The 26,838-nt window shown below is 39.1% G+C and overlaps 1 protein-coding gene across 11 annotated transcripts in view; it reads left to right on the top strand.

Moving 5' to 3' along the window:
- The window catches only part of DLGAP2 (DLG associated protein 2), a 463,673-nt gene that overhangs the window by 125,657 nt on the left and 311,178 nt on the right, over positions 1-26,838 (top strand). For 5 of the 11 annotated variants that reach the window (XM_071807019.1, XM_071807017.1, XM_071807016.1 and 2 more), the window contains exon 1: positions 8,517-8,946. The exons of 5 other annotated variants lie outside the window; for them this stretch is intronic. The gene's annotated coding sequence lies outside the window, so the exon portion shown is untranslated. Of the gene's footprint in view, positions 1-8,516; positions 8,947-26,838 lie in introns of those variants that run through there. One more of the 11 variants, XM_071807020.1, reaches the window with a different exon arrangement.

Genomic DNA, 26,838 nt, shown 5'->3' with positions numbered 1-26,838 from the left:
CTTTGCACGCTGGCAGGGCTAAAAAATCTACCAGTGATAGCTGCGTTTTTGTCATGTCATTTTCTGGCTCTAAGCCACACTTAAAGAAGAGCCAGTTGACCAATGTGTAGAAATACGCTTTTCTGAGCTATTGCTAGGGGGTTTTACTTCCTATTACTTACCACTGTTGATGAGTAGCCTTGCACACATTGTCTTTCTGAAACAAACATGAAACTTAATAGAAATAATCTACTGAAATAATATTCCCACTATTTTGTTTATGTCAGAAATAATTTCACTGTTTTTAGTGGTCACGCTAAACAGTCCTTTTGCTGCATATTCTAACTGCCACAGCTTATGCTAGAAGCCTCTGGATTTAATCAGGCTAAAATAAATGGATTAAAAGTTCTAGTACATGTCAGTTTGGGAACTTTCTTTTGGTGTGGGAGCAGGATTCTCTGAAAAAAGAACGTAGGCTGATAGCGAAGGACAAGATGTGACTGCTGTTGTATGAATTTATTGTATATTTGGGTATTGAATATTGCAATATGGAGTATTGTGTATAATTTCATTAAAGTATTCTGGGGTTTCTTTTATTACAAATATGCAGCTTCCCTCTCCCAACCATGTCCCATGAATATGTATTTTCTCTACAAAAAAGGAAGCATTAAATATTATTTAATTTAGTTTCTAAAATAGAAGGTGGATTTGCTGATAAAATAGGACACAAAGATTGTGATAAGTCAACATACATTATTATTTTGATGTGTGTAAATACATGCTGCTGTTTACCACTATTACTTTAAGTTAACATGCAAGATTGAAGAGAAGTTGCATGGAAATTTATTTTTAATGTGTATTGTGGGATTCAGTGTGCCATGTTTCCTCCCACTACCACTGTACCATGTCTTTATATCTAGCTCAGATTTGGCACTGCGGAAGAGTCATTTAAGTACTGTAGGTTTTTCTACCTTTGAAAAATCACCACTGATATGATGATACTTTGAAGTTTGACAAAACCAGTATATTGTCAAGCTCTTGCACATATTCAATATGAAATAGCACCAAAAGAGAAGCCCTTCAAGACATCTTTGTAAAACAGATAGTAAGAAGTGGTCCTTGCTTTGAAGACATCTGAATTTATTTAGACAGAATAAAAAGTCTTTGTTTTCCTGATTCTGTTTCAAGTCAATTTGCCAAGGCATGGGTGTCTGTCTGAACTCAGTTTCCTTGACATTTAATGTATTATTTTGAGATACCCAAAAACAGCAACAAAAAATACTGAGCTCTATTTTTTTTCCGCTAAGAGCTAAATCATTCCATCTCACTTAACTAATGTATTGATCGACTTTATCGAGTCCATAACAGTTCTGAGTTTATGAGCTGTGATGTCTGGAAATGGATTAGTGCCAGTGCCTATGAGATATGACCAGAAGATGACAGTTTTGTCTCATGGCAACATCTGAGGTTACAGAACTTGACTTGGTTTCACCTTCCAAACGACGTTTGTCATCTCATATCACTGTGTATCTGCCAGAATAAGGACCTGAACATGATGTCAAACCCCACAACATGTTTTGACTCCAGATGGCCCAAACTCGGTACTCCAGCTGTTGCAGTGCAGCAAACATTTCATATTGGGCTTACATGGTAGTTATGCTGGAGGTACAAAGCATAGATTATGTGAGGCAGAATTTTGTTTACACACCAGACAGTCAAGATAACGTTGTTATTATTAGCGAAGAGCCGTGAAATGTTAACAAAAACTTGTGGGCTGTCTGTTTCTCCCGGCTATGACTTGGAGATGGTGCTTTCACTTGGACCCCCATGTGTAGGGTGTCTCCTTTGTGCTCACTGGCCTCTGAGAAAGCCTTGGAGCTGTCTGCACCTGCTGACGTATCTCTCTCTTCCACAAATCTTGTTTATCTGTTTTTGCTCTTCCCTGATTTTTTTCTCCTCAGTTTCTTACACAAAGCCAAATCTCAAGGTCCCATTCTTTGTATTCCCTGGGCTAAAACTTCGGATCCTCCTTTCCTCTTCAAGCAGAAGTTCAGTTTATAAGTGAAGAATTCATTTTTTCAGGTTTGTTTTTTTTTTTTCTAAAACCAAAAATAATTAAACTCAATACAGAGATAAGTAGAGAAAATCTTACTGACCATTATTTCCAGGAATTCAGACTTAACAATTTAGTTGGGGTATTTTTGGCTTCAAACTGTATGACTGGGTAAGGCTTAACCAGGAGCTTGAACCTGGTAGTTTCAGTACTTACAACTATTGTATTATTTTTAATACCTGTGGCTAAGTATAAACAATAGCAAGCTTTTTGCAGTATGGATCTCACATGTGTGTAAAGGACGTTTAGCCCATGTTTGAATTCCCTTATACATCTGAGAGAACTATTCTTGGTTCTGTGCAAACATATGTTTACACCATGCATTTAAGACCTAAAACCAAGGCATTTCAGTCTTTACCATTGCTATCTTCACATTTCATTTTTGTCACTCATGGTCAATGAAGTAAAATATGAAGATGTAGGTTCCAGCTTCAGCAAACGTGCATCTGTTTCCCCTCTCGCACACAGCTGACACGGACATGTCATAAGCCTGTAGTCCTCTCCTGAAGTTTTTCTCTGGAATGCTGCTACTGATCACATTTACAGACTGACAACACAATTGTACTAGAAGACACGCTAGGTTCTTCAGCTTGTCAAGGGAGTGGGTTTGAGATTTAGCCAGAACATGATCATCCTTTGGCCATCTTGAAGTCCTACCTCTTTGCTATATTTTTTTCCATAGTTTCTAGAGTGATTTCTTAGAGCAGCATTTTCGGTTTTGTCGTAATATCTACTGGTCATATTTCAGAGACACCAGGAATGTGTAAAATACAAAACCAGATAGGAAAAGATTGCCTCACAACATTTTTTAGTCTACTTGAACTTAGAAAATCCGGGAAGCAGAACGCAAAACCAGGAACACAGGATTGCAAGTGAAAGAACTGTTTGACATGGGACGTAGGTCAGAAAACAAAAAGGTAGAAAGATAAAAGCCAGTCATTTGTTACAAGTCACTGGTACCTGTTTTTACTCAAAACAAGGAAGGGTCAGAAAGTCTACACTGACATTCTCAGACCAGTGATTTCTGAGGCAGTGTTACCTGAGAAAAATATTTGCAGCTTTGGTAAAAATAATGCCCCTGTTATAATGTGTTTGTTATAATTTAGCAGTGCAAAGTTGAGACACTTCTCAACTATTGTAAGCTTACACATCTCCACAGGGAGAGTAAGTGTTTACTGTTTATTTTCTTTTCCAATAAGCTTTTTGAGATACCAAGTTCTTGGGTACATTCTGAAAATGCAACTGAAGTGAAAAGCACCAGCCGCTCTGCAAAGGAAGAAATAAAGGGTAGGCTATTAAGAGACTCTAAATTAAGCCCTCTGGAAATGCTGGTAAGAATAAAAAAGTGAACTTTTTAAAAAAAATGTTATTGTCTTTAAAAGAAGGCATCAATTGAAAATGCTTTTTTATGTTATTGTTGATATACGGTCTTTCAGGATTGTCTTTCTCTTTGTTGTTATTATTACCATTCTTCAACACTTGCATTGAAGAGTAGCCAGCAGTTTTTGCAGTCTTGCCTCTAAATGAGAGAGGAATTGCTGTTCACAAAGCTATTGTGCTCACAGTTGCATCTTCCACCTTGGTAGTATCAGAATATAAAGAATTTCTGACATCTTTTTATGTGTCACAGGTTTATGACCATAGCATAGTTTTGCTGGTCAATGTTAGGACTATTTCTTAGGAAGCAAAGTATCTACATAAATTACCTGTCTGCCAATGGGAATATTTTGTCAAAACAGCTATAATTTAAAGGGAATCCTGATGTGAAATTGTCTAAGAATTGGATTTATAGGCTATGAGGAGGAAGCCTACCAACCACCTAACCTTTGGCTCTTTCTACTAGGCATCCTACAGTATCAAAGTCTATGGTAGAAGAGGGTATTTAGTTACTGCTTATATTAAACAATATTTTGCACAAACCTTTGGGCCATTTATGTTTCAACACAGCTCTCAAAGCAGTGGAGAGTTCCACGGATTAGTAAAATGCATAGTTTCAAAGGCAGAATGACATCAGACAGAACTTCTTATCCATTTCTGCCAATCTCCCAAACAACAATGATTTATTTAGGAGGGTGACTAGATGGAAACCACGGTCGTCCCATATCGATCAACACCTGAGCTAACCAGGCTTTGAAATACAAAGAAAATTCACCCCCCCTTAAAAAAAATTAAATGTTTCTGATCTCAGTTATTTAAATATTGATATGGAAATGAAAATTATGTGTTTTCCCATCAGAACATGTCACTTTTTATTTGCTAGATTTTTTTTACACCTGCATTCTTAATGAAGTGTGAAATTAAAATGAACATTCATGTTTTCTTTGGATTACCAGCACTGCAGCTGGTAGTACAGATATAAGCCTATGAACAGAGTCTTTCTCTGATTGTTTTAGCCATTAAGTAATAATTTATTGTGATTATTTTTCTTAAGAATTTATTTAGAAATGATATCGACAATAGATATTGCTAGCTTTTTGTTGGGTAATGGGATTCTGACAAGTAATTAGAAACTGCAGATAATTCTTCATCATTATTATATTATGACAAATTACATTTGGCCTGATGAGGCTGAAATCCCCCCTTGGAGTTTTCTGTGGTCTTGTTGAAAAGCAATAGTGGCGAATCTCAGAGGGATTTAAGGAAGAATTTTTGCTTAAGTACAGCAAAGTGATGCATCTTGTGGTGATGTCCATCCACTCTGTCCTGTCAAGTTCAAGAGATTTTATATACGAGTAGATCTGGCTTAGCCCTTAGCATTTCTGATTCTGGCTGCAAAGATTAGAAAGGACAGCAGACTAAAATTTCTTTGTCTAAGACCCTTGCCTAATTTTCCTGTTAGTTTGCTGGAGGAACAAGTGAAGGTGCAAGTTCTTATAAGGCTTTTTGTTGTCTTAGTGTGCATGATCCATGTTAATCAACACATACAATGTGCAGTAACTGTTTTCCTACTCTGTTTCTGAAAAAGGATGATATGTCAGAATTAACTTTTTATTTGTATTCATTGTTGGTTGCTTGCAGTTTGAAAGGAAAGCTTTGCTATATTTTTATCCTAGTTTTTGTTGGTTTCCTCTTCCCCCAGTATTATAAGGTGCAGTGACACTTACTGGAGATGGCAGGGTTTCTCGCTACTAGAATCAGCAGACAAAGCAAGTTTAACTGAAGCAGTTCCTTCTCTCTCTGTTTTAAAGAGACTTTCTACTAAAATATCAGTAGGTGTTTTAGAAGGTAGCATCCTTCTGTCTCCACCCCTTCAGAAAGAAGTTTTCAGTAATCCATTGGTGTTTTATGACTTGGGTTTCAATTCTGATTAGTGAAAGGTCTAGACACTTTAAAGAAGATTCAGTCTGCTTCTTCTCTCCCCAGGAATGTGCAGATTTATGGACTGGCCCTAATGCCTGGTGAGACTTAGTTTCCAAGTATGCTGGAAAGAATAAGCCAAATAAAAAAAAGTCTAGTGGGCATTTTAGAGCTTGTCTAAAGACATTTGGACTTATTTTTAGGATTTCATGGTCTGTTTGTTTGTTTGAGTTTTTATGATCCCAAATGTAAAACAAAGACATTAATAGGACTAGAATATTCTGCTGTATGGTCTATAGTTTTGTCAGATGTCCACTGCTTGCTTAACATTAGGTGTTGTGGTTTATGACTGTCTCCCTTTGGTGCCAAATTCTTCTATTTAGAGACCAATGACAGAACCGGAGGGAATGTCAGGAAGATGTGCCAGGGGAGGTTTAGGTTGGACGTCAGGAAAAGGTTCTTCCCCCAGAGGGTGGTGGAGCACTGGAACAGGCTCCCCAGGGAGGTGTCACAGCCCCAAGCCTGACAGTGTTCAAGGAGAGACTGGACAGCACCCTCAGACACACGGTGTGAACTGTGGAGTTGTCATATGCAGGGACAGGAGTTGGACTCGATGATCCTTGTGGGTTCCTTCCAACTCAGGACATTCTATGATTCTATGATCTTATGAAATACCACAGCTTTCCTTTCGCTAGAGCAACTCATCCTTTCAGTATAATCCTTCAGGCCATTCTTGAGACAGGAGTATGTTTGAGGTGTTTTCTCACAGTAAAACCCTACACAAATGGGAACTGTTTGGTAATGCTAGTCCATTCTCTTTAGCATTATCTCTTACAAAGTCAAAGACCAGAACCATCAGGGCATCTTCCACTGGACTATGTTTAACATCCTCCTCTGCATGGGAAAGCTGTGCTTGCTCTAAGCTCATTACTATGTGCTTGGTAAGCTCAAAACTAGGCTAAGGAAGAGTGGTGACATCCTTTGGCTCAGATGCTGAAAAATATATTGTTTTAAGAAAATGCATAAGAAAACGCATGCTTTCCTGCTGTGCCCTGAAACAGCCTTAAAAACATTACCAAGAAAATCTGACATGTGGCTTTTCCCAAAGCAGGACTGAATTTGATGGAGCAGTGATGAATATTCTTTTTAGCTATTTTCTGCCCTTTTTTTTTTCCTCATTCAAATTTCATCATCTTTCATCTAGCCAAGAGAGAAACTTCTGGACCATCAATCTCAGTTACACTCACACATGCTTCCACTTTCTAACTGTTTCTTGTGTTATCTTTGTCTTTTGTCATGGAAACACACGGAAAATATTTATGCCATCTGGACACATGGAGTATATGCTTTTCTACTTCCACCTGGTACTGAAATGAAGGGGTTGTGATCCCCAGAGTGAAAACTGCACTTATGTCTTTGTCTAGACTGCATATCTAAGGAGATCAGCTAGTGTTATCTGGAAGATGGGCACAGGAGAGAGGGAGGGAGAACGAGAACACCTGCTCATGTCTAAATGGCTATTGAGGGCTCTGGTGGTCTCCATTGTTTTCCGTCTCTGAGGAAGGAGTTCTTTATGGTGCTTTTAGGAAACCCATTGACTTCTCTGCTCTGACAGCATAGCTGCATCTTGGAGCCACGGGTGCTGTACTCACATTTTGCTTTCACCTCGTCTAGACCTGACGTGAGTCACTGTAGTAGTAGCCAACTCTGAAAGAGTTGCTTTTGTTATTAACATTTGCACTGGTTGCCTTGGGGACCTTCCCTACATGTAATACAGATGTTCAGTAAAGGGTGGGCCCTGCCACAAAGACACTTTGAGATAAATGCAAGGTGTAACGAGGGCTGCCTACAATGGAGGGGCTGGATTTGAAGAAGTGTTGTGATGGAACTACCTCAGTGGAGATGTATATAAAGTCCTCTCGGTTTTTGCACTTTAAAGTTTTCTACCCTGAAGCCCCAGCTTGACTGATATTCTGGTGAACATTCTCCAAATGCTAGAGCGAATGGATCCTAATGTTATTCCTTTCAGTCTGTGTATTAACAAGTTGTTTAGATGCAGCTCAGTCTGTTCAATGCAGGAGTATGTAACCAAGATTGTGGAGATCCTGTTGAAAAATACCCTGAGGTATTTTTTTTTTTTAAACTGGGGACCTTCTTTTGAAGTTCTTACCAACTCCTGCAAGGAAAAATATTAAATATAAAGTTCTTAAGCAATTTGCTTTAGCCAGTAGGCACAACCGAGTCCTTTGGGGAAAAGATGGGGAAGCAAGTGAACCCTATATCACCTTTAACTCTCCTCAAATCTCTATGTGTTAAAGCAGGCAGATGGAAACTAATTTCAGCTTACTGTATCGTAACATTTCTCAAATATGTGTCTTTAAAGAAATTATTTTTCTTAAGAAAACACGGATCTGAGAAATGAAATCCATGCAGCTAGAGCATGAAGCAAACCAGTCTAGCAGACTGGATTTCAAACAGTCTGAGGATATTTTGTTACAGAGTTCATATTCCAAGCTACTGTGACAAGCAGTTGCTAATTCTAAAAATATTCAGTAAGAGTGTGCTAATTTGTGTGCATCATTGAAACTCTGGTTCTTTTTGCTGTCAATATATATTTTGCATTTGCAAGGAAAGAAGATATACAGTCTTTATTGTTTGTTAAAAAGAAACTGACAGCTACACTTCTTAACTGAGAGTGATTTTGTTCACATCTGCCAGTATCCTTGTGAGTACAGAAGGCATTTGAAAAGGTGCCACTGCTATGTGGTTATGTTTTATTTGCCTTCACCATCTCTCTAGGATTTTTTTCTTTTCAGTTTTAGGTGTTTTTATTTAATGAGCTTCACCAGACAGGTTTAATGCTTCTCTTCATTTTCAACCTTTTAGATGATTATGCAGGATTCATGATATCACATCAGCAGAAGCTGCTGTAGATTGATGGGACCCCATCAACCACCCTGCCCACTCAATATTATAAAGATTTGTGTCGTCAGTGGTCGTGACGTTTGGTAGGAAGTTGCCCATTTATGGATACTAGAGCAAATGATATCATCACAATAGGTGGCTCCTGTCTAAATAGGATCATTTCTGAAATGAGATTACAGGCATTTATCTGGGAAACAGGAGACAGAGGCACCTGCTTTATATAATTGATATCCTGGGGAATTATTGTGTACAATAATCAAGAAAAATCTTCATTTCTAATTCTATTATATGAGAAAAAAACCCTCCTTTTTTTTTCCTGCCTGCTTAAAACAAACCCCACTTCCACATGGAATAAGCTCCAGACCATGTTTTCTATTATGCTTGAATATATGGGACATGCATTGCAATCCTATGCTTGCCACACTGCTGCAGTATACTTGTTTTGCAGGGCTCTGTAGCAGGCTAGTCAAAGCTGTGACTAACCAGACCCTTGGATACATACTCTAATCTCTGGCCTCTATTTTTACAATGAATTTGATTTGTTCCTTGGTCGTACATTTTTTCTGATTTGTGAGAAGCTTCATGCTCTGTGTTTGGATGCTGACTGCAATACAGCAATAGTCTTTCATACGGTAAGTCAAAGATGACTCATTTCTTACTCTTGTGCCTTGAATTTATACTTTCTGCAACACCATCTCATCAGGTAGAAAATTATGTGTTAATTAACATTGAAGTAGTTAATTTTCAACAGATGCTCATCCTTCCCTCCCCCCAGTACTTTGCACCATGTATTTTTCTCCTCATGAAAGCAATAGGTTTGAACTGTCATTAAGTAAAATGCTTTAGCTCTGTTGTTTTTAATAATATTGCCAACATAGATTGTCCTATTCTTTAATTTCAACAATAAAAAAGAAAATAGATCACACACACAGATTTGGCATTTAACATGTGATGCTAGAATACGATAAGTTCAGTTCAATATTAACCTTTATTACAGCAAACACAATTGGAAAGGCAAGAATCTTTCTGGGGATTTATACTTCAGATAAAGTAGTAGGGGTTTGGTTTTCATCTGAGTATTAATACAGGCAAATACATCCAGTTACAAGACCCTTTATATTATGTGAAAGCAGAGGAGAGAAAATGCCTTACAAAAAGACAGTTTTCTTTGTAATGCAGCGTGCAGAAGAAGATTCGGTAGTACCCCTTATCGAGTGCACTACATGAGATAAGAGCAAAAAGCCCCACATATTTGCTGCACAGTGATAGGAGCCTTTACATTATAGAAATGTTGCTAACAAAAATGCTATTGAACAGAAATATTCTTTAAAGAGCTTTAAAAAAGTGCTGTGATCACACACATAGTATGCACTCTTGCAGATAGCTGACATCAGTTGTACAGTAAGGGTTAAGATTTGATCTAAGAATTTTTTAGAGAAACCTACCTTTAAGCAGAGGTCTGGAGGATCACTGGGTTACTGGGTCTCCCTTAGCAAGATTCATTCAATCCTGATTTTAGAATCGACAACTTTGCAGCAAGTGAGCAGCGTTCAGGTGGCTTGAAATGTTTGAGTATGGGAAGAATTCTCTATATTTATTTTTCTTCCCTCCCAATGTCTTAAACTTTTAAACAGTAGAGATTTGGGTTTTTGTTTTGTTTTGTTTTTTTTCCATGAGTATTAGCCTTCTAGTTTTGGAAAAGTCTATTAAAAAAATGGTATTCACCAGCATAGGTTTCTGATGTTCAAGTGAAAAAGCTCACTCTTTAAAAGTTTATGCAGGAACAAAGCCAAAAAGGGGAAAAAAAATAAGTGAGGTCTATATGAAATGAGAACAAAGGTACAGGCTGGCTGTCATCCGTTCACAAGTTGTAATTACTGTTGCTTTTTCACGACTGTGGATAAGTTTGAAGGTTTGATTTCTGTAGTACCGATGTGATTATTTTACAGGCATGCATTATCATCAGCTCTTGCTTATGCTCATAACGGGTTCGTGGATCCATATCTGTCATGTTTCCCTGTCATTTGAGTAACCCTACATCCTTCTATTTAGCAACAAGTGATCTACATGATCACATAGTACCCAGTGCAGTACATTTTAAAAGTATCTTCTGAAAAGTGAAAACAGTTAAACAATATTTACTAGGTGTTTAAAATCTGTGTGTTTAGCAAAGTTGGTTCCTGCTGGCATCCTTTTTTTGAATGAAACACACTTTTAAAATGCTGGAAGGCAGGTGAAGGCACTTCAGCACATGAACATATTAAACAGGATCACTCTGCCCGACATTATCCTTTGCTTTTGGGGGAAAAAAAAAAAGCAGCAGAATAAAGGCTATCTTGTTCTAATAACTGCATAATTAGACCTGCTAAATATGTTTCAGGGAAGTTATTTCACTGTAAATGCCTCTTAATGTGATCTAGAAAAGTGAAGACATTTCTACCCTTTATGCATGTTAAGAAAAAGCTGAAGGAAAGTGGCATATACTGAATGTAGAGGCCAAATTACCTGTTCTGTAATTCAGGTGTGCAACTGTTATGTAGTTTAGGTGATCAAATTTCAAACATCAAGCAGTTTGCAGGGTGCATCTTTTGAAGAATAAGCATAAATTATTATGTAATCATTGCTTTTTGTAGACACTTACTATTTTTAAATTTTATTTTCAAAAGAATTGCATTAATACTTTTCTACAAGTTTTGCATCTCTCTCATTGTTTCCCATTAAAGGAAAGCAGATTTGGCAACAGCTTTTCAAAAATAATAAAGTAATTTAAAATTAATAGGAAAGACAATCAACATAATTGGAATAATAAGCATGCTGAAGGGCACATAAATAAAAGCATTCCATCCATAATCTTTAAAGCAATATATACAGTTCTTAAATGCATCTAACAAATATAGTGGAGGATGAATGACCATAGCACAGAGCATACAATGTTCCACTTTTGCTTTATCTAATAAGTTTTAAAATTATATATCCAGGAGTCATATAACTCTGTAATATAGATTACATCATATTAGTTATGCTCCATAAATTTTCCTCATTATTTATTGCATTCTATTGTTGCTAATATGTTAGAAATCTCAGCCATATTTTTCTGAAAACTTTTTGATCTTCATATATGGAGTTCTTAGATACTTAATTTTGTGTTCTTGGCTTCATTATTGCAATAAGTTTATATAGTTCTATCATTTGTTTCTGCTTTTGAGGATGAGCTGGAGCACCTCAGGGAAAATCATGAATAACTGGACTTCTGTACATCCAAGTTTTGTGAGTGTAGTATAAATGAGATCAGATAGATGTCTCTGATGTGAATATAAAGTGAGTTAAGTGTGCACACAACGGAAAGAATATGGAATATACACTTCCATGTTTCTTAGTTGCTATCAAAAATAAAATCCTAATAAATTGTTCTATAGTAGCAAAGAAAATTAGCTGGTTTTTACACTCATTTTAAAAGGGAGTTCTGTTCACTGATAAGAGTTCAGTATAACACAGGTTCTGCAAGTGCCAGCTTCATTTTCTTTGAATACCACAGGCAATACATTTTTTCTTTTTGTATGTACTCCAAAAATTCTGCCCAAGGTCAGTGTAAAGGGCTGGAGTATGTACAAAACCACACATCCTTGCCTGGCGAACTCATAGCTAAATCAAACTGAATTGCTTTTAGTTTCTCATTGTGTAATATAAAATATTCATACCTGCAACAATGAAAGATTTGCATGGATTGGTCCAATACGAATTATATCTGTCATATAATTTAATTGTCTTTGACAGATGCGCTTGCAAAATTGATGTTAAAGCCTGAAAATCATACAGGGCAGTGTGAATGCCAGCAAAGCATACAGAAAGCAGCAAAGTAGTTCTGTTTAGCAAGCTATTAATTCCTCTTGGCAGTACATTACCAAGGTACAAATAGGGTAACAAGTCTGTTACTGTCAGACAACCCGCATAGTAGAGCATTTAGTGATATATAGAGAAAACCACATAGTAGTTCATAGATTTCTTTCCTGAAGGAAAGTGAAACTGCATCACAGTCACCATTACCATCTTAAGAGAAATGGTGTGCAATTAATAAATGTTACTGCAGTGTTTGTGGTAGAAATAATTACTTGCAGTATCAAAGTCAAGGATTTAAAGGTAACCATTGCCCATGAAAAGAAAGTGAGAAAGAGATCCAAAGCAGAAGATCACTTAAGGATCATGTATTTCCATACAATTTCTGAGAAAGGCATTGGTTTTTATCAGGTTCAAGTTTTAGCTGATCTCTATAGTAATGTGTTGTGAAAACAATCATGTGTTTTCTGTCCTCGCAGTTCTTCACTCTGTCTTGATACGACAGCAACAACATGCTTTATAAATTTCTGTTCATTTTCTAGGTGACTTGCCATCATCAAATCCTTGGTATCTATGGCTCGAACACGCTTCTGCTGAAGCTGATGGCAAAACACTTACTGGCTTAACTGGGATCATGATAAGGGCAACCCACCTTTTAATAATACAGGCCAGAAAATATCAGGCTGCTTTTTCACTTGTCAGATCCAGGTAGTGTTCCTGCGGGCAGAAATCTCTCAGCAGTTCACGAAGAGGAAGAGCTCTCCAGACCTCATGTGCTTTACCTGCCGAGAGAGGAGGGGCAAGGGCAGGCCAGGCACGTCAAGATAAATATTCCTGTAGCACAGAGCAGGCAATGGCATCGCTGCTGAGCGTGTGGCCCGGGGCAGGCAGTGTATAGGCCGTGCAGCTGGCAGCACCATCCCTATGTGTAGCATCATCCCTATATGTAGCACCATGTCTAGCCATGTAGCACCGCACCCCTGCTGCCAGGACCCCAGTGGAGGCCTGGGCTTTGAATGCAGAGGATCAAAAAGGAAAACAGGTGTTGCTGATCAGATGTTAATTCAGCACACAGCCATGGTAACTCCCTCACTGTGGCTTCCTATCTACATGGTGACAAGAAAACCCAAACGGAGGTAGTTCATCTCCTATAGAAATTTTTCTGTGAGGTTGGAGGGGACGGTGAGCTTGACATTGCTTTGAACGATGTCAGATGTGCAGATGTTCTTGTTTTTGAGGGAATCAGGCTTTCCATGGCAAGTGCTTGTTCTTAGAAAGCCCTTCTTCGTGCTGGCTCACTCCTTTTAGAGACGAGGCCTGGGTTAAACACCCCAAGTCTCACGTCCCTACTGTTCGCATCAGCTGCATGGCTAGGAGAGGGCACAGAATTCAGGGGCTATTCTGTACGTTTCTCCTGAGGTGATTTTTTAATCCCAGTTTTCTTCATGAATTTTTAGTGCTATGAATTTTACCAATATGTCTTTAAGTGGAGTTTTGTCATTGTGACAGTCATTCTTGCATCTTTTATTTTCCTTTCCCCTGCCCAATTGCTGGTAGAGTAACAGGCAAGAACTAAAAGAAATTAAAGGCATATTTTTTCTGTTCACTCGATGTGTTTGACAGCATTTCGTATCTATTCAGCCTCACTGTTTCCTCAGTGCAGTCATTTGGCTTCTTCCCATTTGTGCAGGCTTAGCAGCAGCTGAAAGGAGAAAACATCTTAAACCAAGAGGAATAATACTGTAGTGTCATAAAGATTGGCAGGATAAGTAGCTGAATCTCATAGGGACTCTTGCTTTTATTGATTATGTGGAGTCAATGGTATTTTTGTTATAAATATGTAGTCTGTATACATCTTGATAGACTTAGTAAAAGATTAAATTATACCTTACAATTAGACAATTAATTTGTGCAATTGCTCTGAACTGCCTTCTAAGCATTTATCTCCCCCACATTTTAACCAAAGTTGTGGCACCATTTCATTATTCCGTTAGCAGATCCATCTGAAGAGGTTCACATCCTGCCCACGGACACTTGCTCTTCCCCACTCCCTGCCTCGAGTGTGCCCAGGTGTGCTGACTTGGCGCTTTCTGTGGCCACACTCCAAACCACAGCTTTGATGACACTGGCTTTTTCAAAAACACACAGATACAAGCTAAACAGGCCTTTTTTTTTTTCTTTCCTGCTCTTTTCTTGTGTGTGTGTAGTTATGTTTTTTTGAATGCACCGTTTCACAGTTCGGTTTCAAAGCACACCAGATAACTTGTGGATTAGCACGGCTTTTGAGGTTGATACAGGAAAAGATCTGGACCTAGGAGCAAGACTAAGTTCCAGGAAGAGCCTCTTAAATCAGATTTACAACTAAAGTAATATTAACAAGCTTAGTTTACCTGATCTAAATGTTGGATTCCTAAAATAGTTTGAATTATTAACAAGGGGAGAAGTATCTGCAAGGTTTTTGCAACTGAAGTTGATACAGTGTTTCTCTTCAATATTACAACATTACTGCAGAATAGGATGGCTAGGTTATCAGTATAATTTCCATTCTAGGAGCAGCTATAAAGCAAATGAAGGATGAGGAATTCATGGAACTAAGCACTGTCTGAGAAAGACCTTGTTTTTATAGCAAGAAGCAAAGATTAACCCCTGTCCTTAGTGTTCACACTGCAGCTGTCAAAATGTGTTCAGTTCGGCAATGGAACAGATAAAATCCAAATATGAGATAGTGAGTAAAAAATACCAGCAAGCTTACTTAGGTATAACGTTTTTTATGTAATATGTGGTGGAGAAATTGGATGGCATAAGACACTTTCCAGCAACACTATGTAGCTGCATTTTGTAGTCTTCTGGATGTTCTTGAGTTTTCCTGAACAGACACCACAAGAAGGCAGTTCCATGGCCATGCTCTAAAATCCTGTAGATTTTGGTGCAGTTCAGACCTTCGTGGAGCTTCATGGAATAAAATTTGCATGGTTCTTACTATATTCATATCAATTTTAGCATTGTGTCTTGTAGTGCAATGTTACCTTATAAAGAAAGCGGTGGTGGGAGCAGTTTGGGTGCACTCTAGATGAAAATGAGTATGAGCTTCCCCTTGGTTTTAGAGGGGTCTGGGTTAAGACTCAGTAGGAAAGAGAAATACTTTCTGACATGGGAAATTCCCTTTTCCAGGACATATAATCTCAGCCTTTGTGTTTGGTCTCCTTTGAAGCTAATTTTAGTACTACTTCGATGGATGCCTCATGTACCTGTTGTGCTGCAAGTGCCTGCTTCTTATCGTTCTCATGATTCCCAGACAGGACAAAGCTGTCTAGACACTAACTGCTTTATATTAAACCCCTCAGTGTCTGATCAGAGCGTGGGGGTTTAGGGGTAAGTCTGTGCTTCAGTAAGCAACAGTAGATATGTACTTATCGTCAAATCATAGAATGTCCTGAGTTGGAGGGGACCCACAGTCCAACCCATGCGCTTGCATATGACAACCCCAAAATTTACACGGTGTGCCTGAGGGCATTGTCCAAATGCTTCTTGAATATTGTCAGGCCCTGTCCACCTCCCCGGGAGCCTGTTCCAGTGCTCCACCACCCTCAGGGTGATCAACCTTCTCAAGATGTCCAACCTAAGCCTCCCTTGGCACATCTTCCTGCCATTCCCTCGGGTTGTCATTGGTCACTAAAGAGTAGAGTTCAGCAGCTGCCCCTCCTCCTCCCCTTGTGAGGAAGCTGTAGACTGTGATGAGGTCTCCCCTCAGTTTCCTCTTCTCCAGGCTGAACAAAGCAAGTGACTTTAGCTGCTCCTCATACAGCTTCCTTTCTAAACCCTTCACCAACTTCGTGGACCTCCTCTGGGCACTGTCTAGTAGCTTTATTGTAATGTAATCTTTAGATTTATTTCTAATTTCTCTTGTTCTTCTAGGATCTTATGTCTCCTGTACCTGGTGTCATACAAGAATGCTGTTATGTGCAAGCAGAGGCAGGCACGTGTTCATACACACACACACACACACACTCAAACACACCCACTTCGGAAAGAGGCAGACAGAGCAGTGTGCGTCTCCTCAAGATGCTGCTGGATTGCATGGTCCACAAAAGCCAGGGTGGATGCTAAAACCTGCCTGGTGCCTCCCCTCACTCAGCTCGCTGCCCCTCTCCGTGGCTGCACACACAGCACTCAGTGCCCCAGCCTGGCAGCGGAGCCCATGCAGTGCACTCAGATTCTGGTCCTAACTCTTTCAAGTGTGGGTACGCAATTCTCAGATAAGCCCTTTCAGGAACTATTCACATTCTAAACAATCAAATCAGTAAAAGGTGGATTTTGGACTAGTGATCATTGTATAGTGATGGGATTCTGAAGTGAATAAGATTGTTCATAAGTAAATTTGAAATTTCCACTTTTAATTTATACAGGAATAATTAACAGCGTCCCCCAAACTCTCAAGCAGAGCTGCAATTTAACCAGTTCATAATACTTCAATCTTCACTGTTTCATGCACTTGCAGTGTTTATTCTGATCTTTGCAAAAGAGGCCCCGCGGTACCAATACGTGATTTTTCAGAAAAGTGACAAAAGAGTCATACTGGCTTTTTACCAGATTAATCTCTCTGGTTCAGGTATTTTTATTTGATTTTTATGCTCATGTCATTAACAGCAGATAATAGAATGATAAATTACTCAGATATTTGAGAAAAAAAAAGGGATATATACATTATTCCTGATAAAAAAAAAATAGCAAGGTGAGTTTGTTTGGCACAGTTTTGGAAGGTGGAGGTGTGACTGTGCTGAAAACATTTTTGGTTGTTGCAGGTCATTCCATTACTTCACAAGTCATTCCTCTGAAAGTATGGATGATAATACCTTACAAGGTAGCAAAAGGCTGTCTTCTTAGACATAAAAGTGCAGGAGCTGCTCACTATATATTTGAGAAGGACTACCGATATAAATTGATAAAAATTACATATTATGGTGTCCATAAATGTTTCTGCCTATTCTGAGGAAGGGGAAATTATCCTCACAGAAGGGCAGACATTTCCACTGATTCTCTTATATTTGCTTGGAATCTGAAAAAGTCCGGTGAAAGAGCCTCTGCATGCAAAAATCATTGAAGGCACCTAGGAAACCTGGCCACTAATGTGCTCACTTTTGAATCTCTTCTTCAACCATGTTTTCCATTTCTTTAGATTTAAAACTTGAAATTATAGCAGGAGGCAAGGGCAGACTTAAAGATCTAATAAAGAACGCAGATTTTCATTAGCTTCCAAAAATTAATGTTTTGAAATTGAAAATACATGGAAGATACTGCCACTGGTGAGATTTGGTTTAAGACTATCATAAGGAAGTACTAGGAAGTGCAACTCTTTAACACATTCTGCACTTACATGTGTTTTAGTTTTAAAGCACTGAGAAAACCTTCTAGCCTGAAAGGTTCCATGTGTGCTCTGCTGCTTTGGGCATGAGAACCAAAGAGGAGAATTCATATCCACAAGTAGCACAGAGACCTGGAAATGAACTCAGATATTTAAAACTGCATTTCAAAAGAGTACTGCTATAATATTAATATTAATTTAATGACACAATTTCTATTTCGCCAATTTCAGTTCCAAGTTCTATTAGCAGTTAAATATCATGAGATCAACCATTGTAATTTTTTTCTTTAGCAGTGCCAGTTTTTTGAATACAATATGGACATTTTTCTCCCTGTCCTCCAAGGGCAAAATAATATATTTTTGCTTTCTAGAATTTTTACTCATGTTAAGTGCTTGTAACAATTAAGTTTAACTGTCTGCTTTCAGATGGGTTAGTTTGAAACTAAAAGAGGCTGCACTTGAATTTCCAGGTAGTGTGCCATTAAGAATATGATTTGGGGTAGTCACTTGATTATGACAAGATGTGATTTCCATGGGCTTGCAGGCTGGGGGATTGCATAGCTCCTGGTCACATGGACATGGCACCTGCGCCCCGGCTCCGAGGGAATTCAGACAAAGCTGACATGCCTAAAATTTTTTCAGAGACATTGAAATCTGTGAACAGATCAAAACAGTATTGGACATTGAATAACAGAGATTCCTCCAAACAAAACACTTTAATTTTTTTTTTTAGTGTGTAAATTTAAGTGGTCTTATTCATGCAGCTGTGATGCAGCAAAACAATTGAGAACAGGATTCCTAGCTACTGTTTCTGACACAGAAGGGGACACTGTGATTACTGTGCTAGCAGCTGTTCTCTTCAAATGAAGGACACTCTTATGGAGAAGTTGTACAGAGTATGAGAAGAATGAAATAAAGATGTGCACAAGTAAAGGGAAGTAGGGATCTACCAAACCTTCCCTAAGCATGCAAAATCTATAGATTCAGATGTCTGACTAAGTGTTCTATAGGTTGGTTTCAAAATGAGATTTGTGTGATTTTTGCTTTTTAGCAAAAGGTTACAGATCCTTTCAGTCAAATCATTGGTGTATTTAATAGTAGGAAAAATCAGATGTAGGAGTGCTCTGAAGTCCACTGAGTAAGCATAAATCTGAATTGAGAGTGGAAGGATTTTTATTTTCAGCAAGAAGGCATGATTCATGTAGATTAATAAGAATATGTTTATATATTATCGTCTTGTAAAACCTGAGATCTGGCTTGGTGGAGGGGTTAATAATTTAGCATTTATATCAAGCAGATTATCTTTTGAATCGCTAAGGTATTAGCTTAAATTATTCCAAGTTTACATCGCTGTAACTGAAGCTTAGTCTGGTGACCTAACTTCCCTATGTGTTATCTTAGACTAGATGGATTATTTGCACAAACCGGCCCCTTACCCACCCACTCTGCTCATGGTGTTCTCTCACTTGCCACTGATGTACTTACAGGGGTTAAATGTGCCTCCTCCAATACCGAAATTAGTTGTCTAGGTAGAATGTTGGACTGTTTCCCTACACGGCTATCAGTCTTGCTAGGCAACCTTGAGCTGGGGAAGGCTTTCACTGTTTTCAGTTTGCAGAAATAACAAGGAGCAGTGTATTTTCCACCAAGCTATTTAACAATTTTTCAAAATGGTGTTATAAAAGACAAATAACCATTAATCTGTTAACCTCTTCTGTAATTCTTAGCTATAATTACAAACCTCTACAATTGTGATGCATTTTTGTATTCATGATTTAAAGCAGTGCTTTTTAGTTAATTAACAAAATAGTTAATGTGATGCTGTACTTAATTTCTAGAACGGTGTATATTCCTGATTTCAGTGCCTGTGGTGGGTTGAGCTTGGCCAGCTGCCAGTCACCCACCCAGCTGCTCTCTCACTCCCCCTCCTCAGTAGGATGCGGTAGAAAATAAGGTGAAGAAGCTGTGGGATGAGGTAAAGGCAGGGAGGTCACTTACCAGTTGTCAGCACAGGTAAAAGAGACTCAACTTTTGGAAAACCAATTTAATTTATTGCCCATTAAGAATAGTTTTGAATAGTAAGAAACAAAGACAAATGAAAACAACAGCTTGCCCAGGCTCCTCCTTCTTTACAGGCTCAACTTCACTCCTTAATTCCTGACTCCTCTGCCTCCCCCACCTCAGGTGGTGCAGGGGATGGGAAATAGGGGCTGTGGTCAGTCCATAACAGCCCCTCTCTGCTGCTCCTGCCTCCTCACACATCTTCCCTGCCCGTGTCGTCCTTCTACAGGCTGCAGTCTTTCAGGATAAACTTGCTTCTGCATGGGGTCTTTATAGGCTGCAGGGTGGGTATCTGCTCCACCGCAGGCTGCAGGGTAAGATATCTGCTCCACCACGGGCTGCAGTGGAGTCTCTGCTGTGGTGCCTGGACCACCTCCTCGCCCTCTACCTTCTCTCACCTTAGTGCTTGCAGAGCTGTTCTCCCCCTTGTTTTCTCCCGTTTCTTAAAAACATTTTCCCTGAGGCCCCACCACCTCAGCTGGGGGCTCGGCTGTGCCCTGTGGTGGGTGGTTGGAGCTGCTGGAACCATCTGTGTCCAGCACGGGGCAGCTCCAGCCTCTCCTCACAGACACCCCTGCAGCCCCCAGCACCTGAGCACACACACTCAGTACAGCACTTTTTTTGTTTAAAACAAAAAGTTCTTAATATATCTGATTATCACAGAATGGAGCAGCAATTTAAAAAGCCTTAGGTAATGCGGATGGTGTGTAGGTGATGATGTGTAGGCAAAGCAAGTGGAAGATTCAGTAATGTAAGCTTTTTTCTGCAGTGCGTCCTGCCTTTTTCTCATGGGAGGGGAAGAGTGTAGGGCAGACCAAGATGAAAATTGAAACCCTGATCTGAAAATTCAAAGTTGTCCTGAATTTCATCTGTTTAAAACCTCACTAATTTTATTCTGATTTTTAAAAGTGTCACAGAAAATTTCCAGGTGAGAAAAAAAAGTTTTTAGTGAAATATTCCAAAATATCTAAATTTTGATGAGTTTCATAGTGTTTCGGTTCATGGAAATGCTCTTGTAATTATTATTCACATGTAGGGTTTTTTTTTGTGAAAAACCCTCAAGTTTGACAGTGCAGATTAACCATTTAAAAACATTGCAGTATGAGGAAAAATATACTTGTAGAAGCAATAAGGTTCGTGTCTTTTTTTGTCCATCTTTGATATGGTCCACACCCTGAGAGGTTGTACGGCACCCAGCATGGTAGAAATGAGGGCAAACAGGCACCAGAGCAGGCTGTGTGGCTCTGTGTGCTCCCCTCAGCCCACAAAGCAGGGGTGAGAGTCTGTCCTTAGCGCCAGAGCCAGGACCAGCCCTGGCTGATCATGGGTGACATCTTCCAGATTGAGTTGAAGTGCCTGACTGTGCTCAGGGCACTGCACAGCATCTTGTCCTCAGGAGCTTCCCTTTGAAGGGAGCACCAAGCAGCACATCTCCTTGTAGGTTTGACTGTGTGCTCAGATGCGAGTTGCTCCACAATGTGTTAATGTAGATTGTCTTCCAGATCACTTCGACTGCAACTTGATAGCAGTTCTGAGTTACAGAGAACAAAATAGTTCATGTCATCAAAGAAGTCCCACACCAATGGTGGGACTGTGGAGTTGCAGGTTTTTCAGATTTCCGATCACTGTGGCACCTGTGTAAGGCCCCAGCAGCCTACATGTAGCCTTGTGTAGCCTACAGACACATGAGAATGAACATCATGCGTATTTAAACTATGATTTCTATGAAACCAAGCCCAGAGCAAACATCTAAGAAAACTCTATATTTTCCAAGAGGAAAAGACCAAGAAAAAATTTGATTGTGATACCTTGGGACTATCCTAATGACAGTAATGTAAACAACACATGCAAATGGCATAGTCTGTACAGTTTGTAATGCAGTTAAACTGTCTGAATAGACTCACACAGGACATAATCTTTTTTAAGCAGGCCTTTAAGATGTGCCTTCAAAATAGCCATCACTGTGCTGTTCACAGGGATTCATTGTGCTGTGGCACTGAAATGCAAGGTGGAGAAGTGAAATGTATTGTGCCTGTTTTCAGTTCATGCCTTTCTTTTGTAGGTGTGTTGATTTATCCCTACAGCATTCTTTTGATTATTGCTGCTAACTAGGTAATCAGCATACAAATTTTTCTAAGAAATCCCTGTGATTTTGCTGCAGAACTTTCATGCAGTTTCAGTTGGGTTGACCACTGTTCCTTAGTGCAAATTTTTATTAGGTTATTTTATATACTTTTTCATGAAGCATAGCTCTATTATTTACTGCAGTGAAGAGATAATAATGAGGAACACAAGAGAAGGAGAACTGCACTATAGTGCAGTGATGGCAGGAGATCAACACATTCGCTTTGCTGAGCTGTGGTCTACACTAAAGAACCTCTGCCTTGAGCAATTCAGCCTGTGAAATAGCAGCACTGATTAAGAGACAAACATTTATTTATCTATCTGTTTATTTATTTATCTCATTCATCAGCTCTGGCTTCAGGCTTGGTCAAAAGCTTCAAATTACCACAGATTGCCTTTTGTTTATTTGACTTAATCGTATTCATTTAGCCAGAATGCTGCAAAAGAAGTAGAAAAATGTGAAGAAAAGTAACTCCTGAAGGTAGACTAATAGCTTGTATACAGACAATTAAACTTACAAGGAGATACACATGGTGCAGACTTACTCTTGCCAGAGTTTCACAGGCAGGCATTTCTAGCTTCTATACAAAAGTGTTTGCACCATGCTGTGTCAATCTGTCTGCATCTGAGGCTGACTGTCTTTTGGATGCATGCTTATTCTTTAATATCAGGAGCTTTAACCAGGCACAACTTCTGTGCAACATATTGTGCATCACTGTGCCTTGCTCAAACTGCTTAGGGCTGAATGCAACTCTGGCAGGAAAATGAACATGTCCCTTTTCTGCTTTGCTTTATTTTATTTTAATTAAAGAAAGTAGTAAAGTTCTTCAAAACAGCTTGCATTCAATATACAAAATGCAAAACCCAAACAAACTCACTTAAATACGTTCACAATCAATAAGTTATATGACGAAGTGGTAACATAATTTAAGGAATAATATTGCCCTGTAGTGTCCTGGATGGATTTAGGAAGCATAATGTAAAGATGTTTATATTTACAAAAACATCCCTCATTCTAAGTAAGATGCACTGCCTGCAAATTTTAGGAAAACATAGGAGTTTGGGTTGTTTATCCAAACTCACTCTGTGAGGTCCTTGCCATTGGTCCATTGCTGAGAATATATGTTCATATGTATATGTGTGTATGTATATGTATACATATATAAGAACAAACTGGTGTGAACCTGTTGCACACTATGGCTACCTGCCTCAGTTTTCATCTGAGCACACCTCTGAGGAAAGATCATTATCCTTATTTTAAGAATTAAACGGAGGCTCTGTAGCTTCCCTCATGTCCCTTAGAAGCCTTTGGCAAATCATGAAATTAAACCCATTATTCACCAGTCTCACAGTACAGCCATAACCACTGACCTGAATGATGGACACACTGCCATAGTCTTCAGTCTTTCGTAAAAGTTTTTCACAACTCTTTCCCCACATCTGATAACTGTGAGTGACAAAACTCTATGTCAGCCAGCATGGCCAGTGTGTTTTCTCCGGTAACTGTGCTAAAACTTCATAAATCCTATGCTGACTCAGCCAGCCTCGGCTGCCCGGAAAATTTGAATCTCTGGAAAATTTGGGTCTGTGTGCATCTGCAGGAATGGGAGATCGGGCAGAAATCTTTGATCTCACTGTTCCTAGAGCTGAGATTAGGAAAGTTCAACTGTGATCCCTCAGCAATATGTCTAACAAAGCCCTGGGATAAACAACTGATCACTGATGTTTGCTACATAGACCTGAACCATTTAGGTCTGGAGATAGATTTGCCTCTTAGATGAGCTAGTGAGAGTGTATGCAACAGTCTTTTCTGGTTTGTTCGGTGTCCAAGTCATTTTCATACATGCATGTATGCATGACACATGAAGTCATTATGGGGAACTCAATGCATATTACTGATGTCAAAATCGTGCTGAAGTTCCATCACTGCACATGGCAGGTATGTGGTTTTGATATGACAGATCTAATATCAAAGAACACACCTATAAATTGTGATAGAATAAAGCATCTAGTCAGTGTTTGGATAGACTCCTATAAAGTACCATACTTAGTAAAAATAAGTGTCAAGCATGCTTCATGGATAATAAAGATTTTATTGGGTAAGCTGTAGCTAATTTTCTCCTGACATATGTCAACACCATTCCATTTAATTTAATCTGGAATTGCAGTAATATGACCACAGTGCACACATCAGCAACCGTGTATCAGATATTTTGGTGCACTCTTCCTTTCTGAGTGTTATTTCTTAGTGTCCCTTCAGTCTGACTTTCATCAATAAGTAGCACAACTAGTGGAAAATGTTAATCATTCCTCTTTCTCATTCCCTTGTTTGGGAAACAGGTAAGGGGTACAGGAAGGGGGAAAAGAGACTTCAGATTATTTTATTCTTTCCTCATTTTACGTCACTGTGTGTAAGTTATGAGGAGACAAAGTTGTCATCACAGTGAAGGATGTGAAGCTGGAATATTTGAGGTCACACAGCTTTTTTATCTTTTCTTTTAGTTGTAACAAAGAAGAGTTTAAGAGATCCCCTAAAGGAGAAGTCTAGCATTATGTCCTTCAGAAAAAAGTGGTTTTGTTGGTATCTCTTATTCCTTGAGTAAATGTTACTTGTGTGAGAAATGCCTTTAACATCTGTAAGACTGATTAGGTGGACAAGAGTGGCACATATAAACAGATGTGTAGGATGCTATCAGGATTACAGGGCCACTGCATTAGTCCTCATAAGAGCGAATATAAATCACAAGGTTTTTATATTTCTTATCCTCCTTAGAAAAAATTAGCAATGTTAACTATTTTTCATCATCTTCTGCATCTCTTTTTTTTTTCCTTTTGCATGTGTACCCATGAATTTTAACATTTTCTGGAGATCCTGTGCAGGCAGCAATGGAGCCTATCCATTCACATTTCTCTGAACTCACGTCTTTTCCCAAATGCTAAAAAGCACACCTGGACACAAAAGAACCATAATCACTTTTACTCCCATTTTTGTGTTTTGGATCAATTTTGGTGACTGACAGGAAGAAGCCATGCTTTATTAATTAAAGGATTGCGCTGGTTCTTAAATGTATATTGATGCAAGTCTGTAGAGAGCTAGAGAATCAGTCTGCATGCTCTGGCACAGCTCTAATACCTCAATATTTATTATCAATACCTCAATATTTATTATGAAGATCAGAACTGGTAAAAAAATATATGTAGTACTTAGTCTCCAGTGTGTCCTCTGAATATTTTTGTAGCATGGGTGCTCTGTACAGAACATGCTTATGTGTTGCATGCACACCAAAAAGCCCCAAAATAAGTTTTCACTTTAACTTAAACCTTTTCATTCCTATCCCACTCCCTGATACATCTTTTTAAAGGCCCTAACTCTTATTTGCAGCTGGGAAGTCTCATAGTTTTCATCTATTTCCTTAATTGTCTTCCTGACTAAGCAGCCTTAAAGCAGCTCATTGCTGTGGAAGGGTTAGACGTGGCCACTGCATGGTGGCCTGCCATGCCACCAGGAAAAGACCTGATTATTCTGAAGGACCTTTTCTCTTTTGGTGTCTACCATGCAGCCCTCAGAGAAGCTCCTAAAACCAGAGTGACCTCCAGCCAAAAGTAAACAGCAATTGTCAAATTTAGTTTGTGTGCATAGCATAAGCAGGGATGTATATACACATATATACCCCATCTGTACCCTGGGCGGTGCAGGCAGCGAGACAGTCTTTCTGCTCATTTGTGGAAGTGGAGGAGAAGTGACTTGATGCAGAAACTAAAAACTGATAATTTCCCCAGAATTTTTGTTTCAGCAGAAAAGCAGAGTTATCTCCAGCACTGGGGAGCTCCACAGTTAAGGACTATCTTTAGGGGAGGATCTAAGGATGCTGAGGTCGGTTCATCTGGCAGACTGTCCTTGAGGCCGCACTGGCCAGGTCTGGGCAGAAAATCAGGAAACAGCAGCCCAGCTCGTGAAGCTACCAGCTGACACAAGTGTCTTGGTCACATAATGAAAAAACCCTATGCCTGTAGCTTGAGGTTGGCAGAAGGAGATGAGCCTTTTTTAATCCATCCTGTGTGTGGGTTCAACTTCTTAAAAATAGTCGCTGCAGCTGCACGCTGTGAGTCTCTGTTCATTTGAAGTAGGAGGGATGCTGAGCGGGTTGAGAGCGTAGTGTCTTATTCAAGAAACGTCTCCCTGCTGCCTTTAATGTTCCTGGGGATGCCTTTTGCACAGGCCAAGACAGGGGCACATGGGCCAATATGAATGCATAAGCACCCTGTCTAAAGCGAGTGTGAAAATGGTACCAAGAATTAACAGGGCATTGAATGGAGCTTTCAATTATTCATTGAGAGTCTACTTATATTCCTCTTCGGCGTTATACTTAGAAGTGTAACCATGCGTTTTCTACAGATTTTATGGATTAGAAAATCACAGGATTAGCCAGTCCATAACTTAATCCTGATATATGTTAAGTAACTCATCTAAAAACCAGATGCTTCCTATATGGGAAATGAATAATTAATTTTGTTTTCCTGGTTAAAAAAATCCCTTAGGTGCTTTTCTGTTTTCTGCTGAAGCTGAAATTTTTTAGTCCTCTGACAATGTCTTACACCCTCCAATATGTCTTGTTTCTATGGAGACACCAATGAACTGCAGCTTGCATTCTTCTCCATATCACAATACAAGGTTGCTTCAGAATTTTCCCAGTGCTTCACTCTATTCTCTTTTAATTAGAAATTAATCAATAGGTTCAGTAGTCTTGTCTCATAAACTGACATATACATGCGCAGACACACATGATCCCTGTGACTGTGAGCCACCCTATAAAGACAATGTATGCTTTCTAAGTTTTATTTTAGACAACACCACATTCTATCTTGAGGCTTATAAGTCCCTAATTCTGATCTCTATCAGATGGCAGGATGGGAATATGGGTATCTTGTATGCAGCAGATGAGATGGGAGGATTTTGTGATACTTCATGATTTTTAATAATAGGAAGGATATGTGGAGTTCTGGCATGGCCTTAAAACAGATTGTTGGGATCTTTGAATTTGATTCTCCTAATATTATCTGACTTATTGTTTGGCCCCATTGTCTGCCCCCCTTCGTAACTTTCATGTGAAATTTCCCCCCTTATCCCTCCCACCTGAAATGG

Source organism: Patagioenas fasciata, chromosome 3 (genome assembly GCF_037038585.1).
Source record: "Patagioenas fasciata isolate bPatFas1 chromosome 3, bPatFas1.hap1, whole genome shotgun sequence".
Classification (NCBI taxonomy): domain Eukaryota; kingdom Metazoa; phylum Chordata; class Aves; order Columbiformes; family Columbidae; genus Patagioenas; species Patagioenas fasciata.
This window is presented reverse-complemented; position numbering and strand designations above follow the sequence as displayed.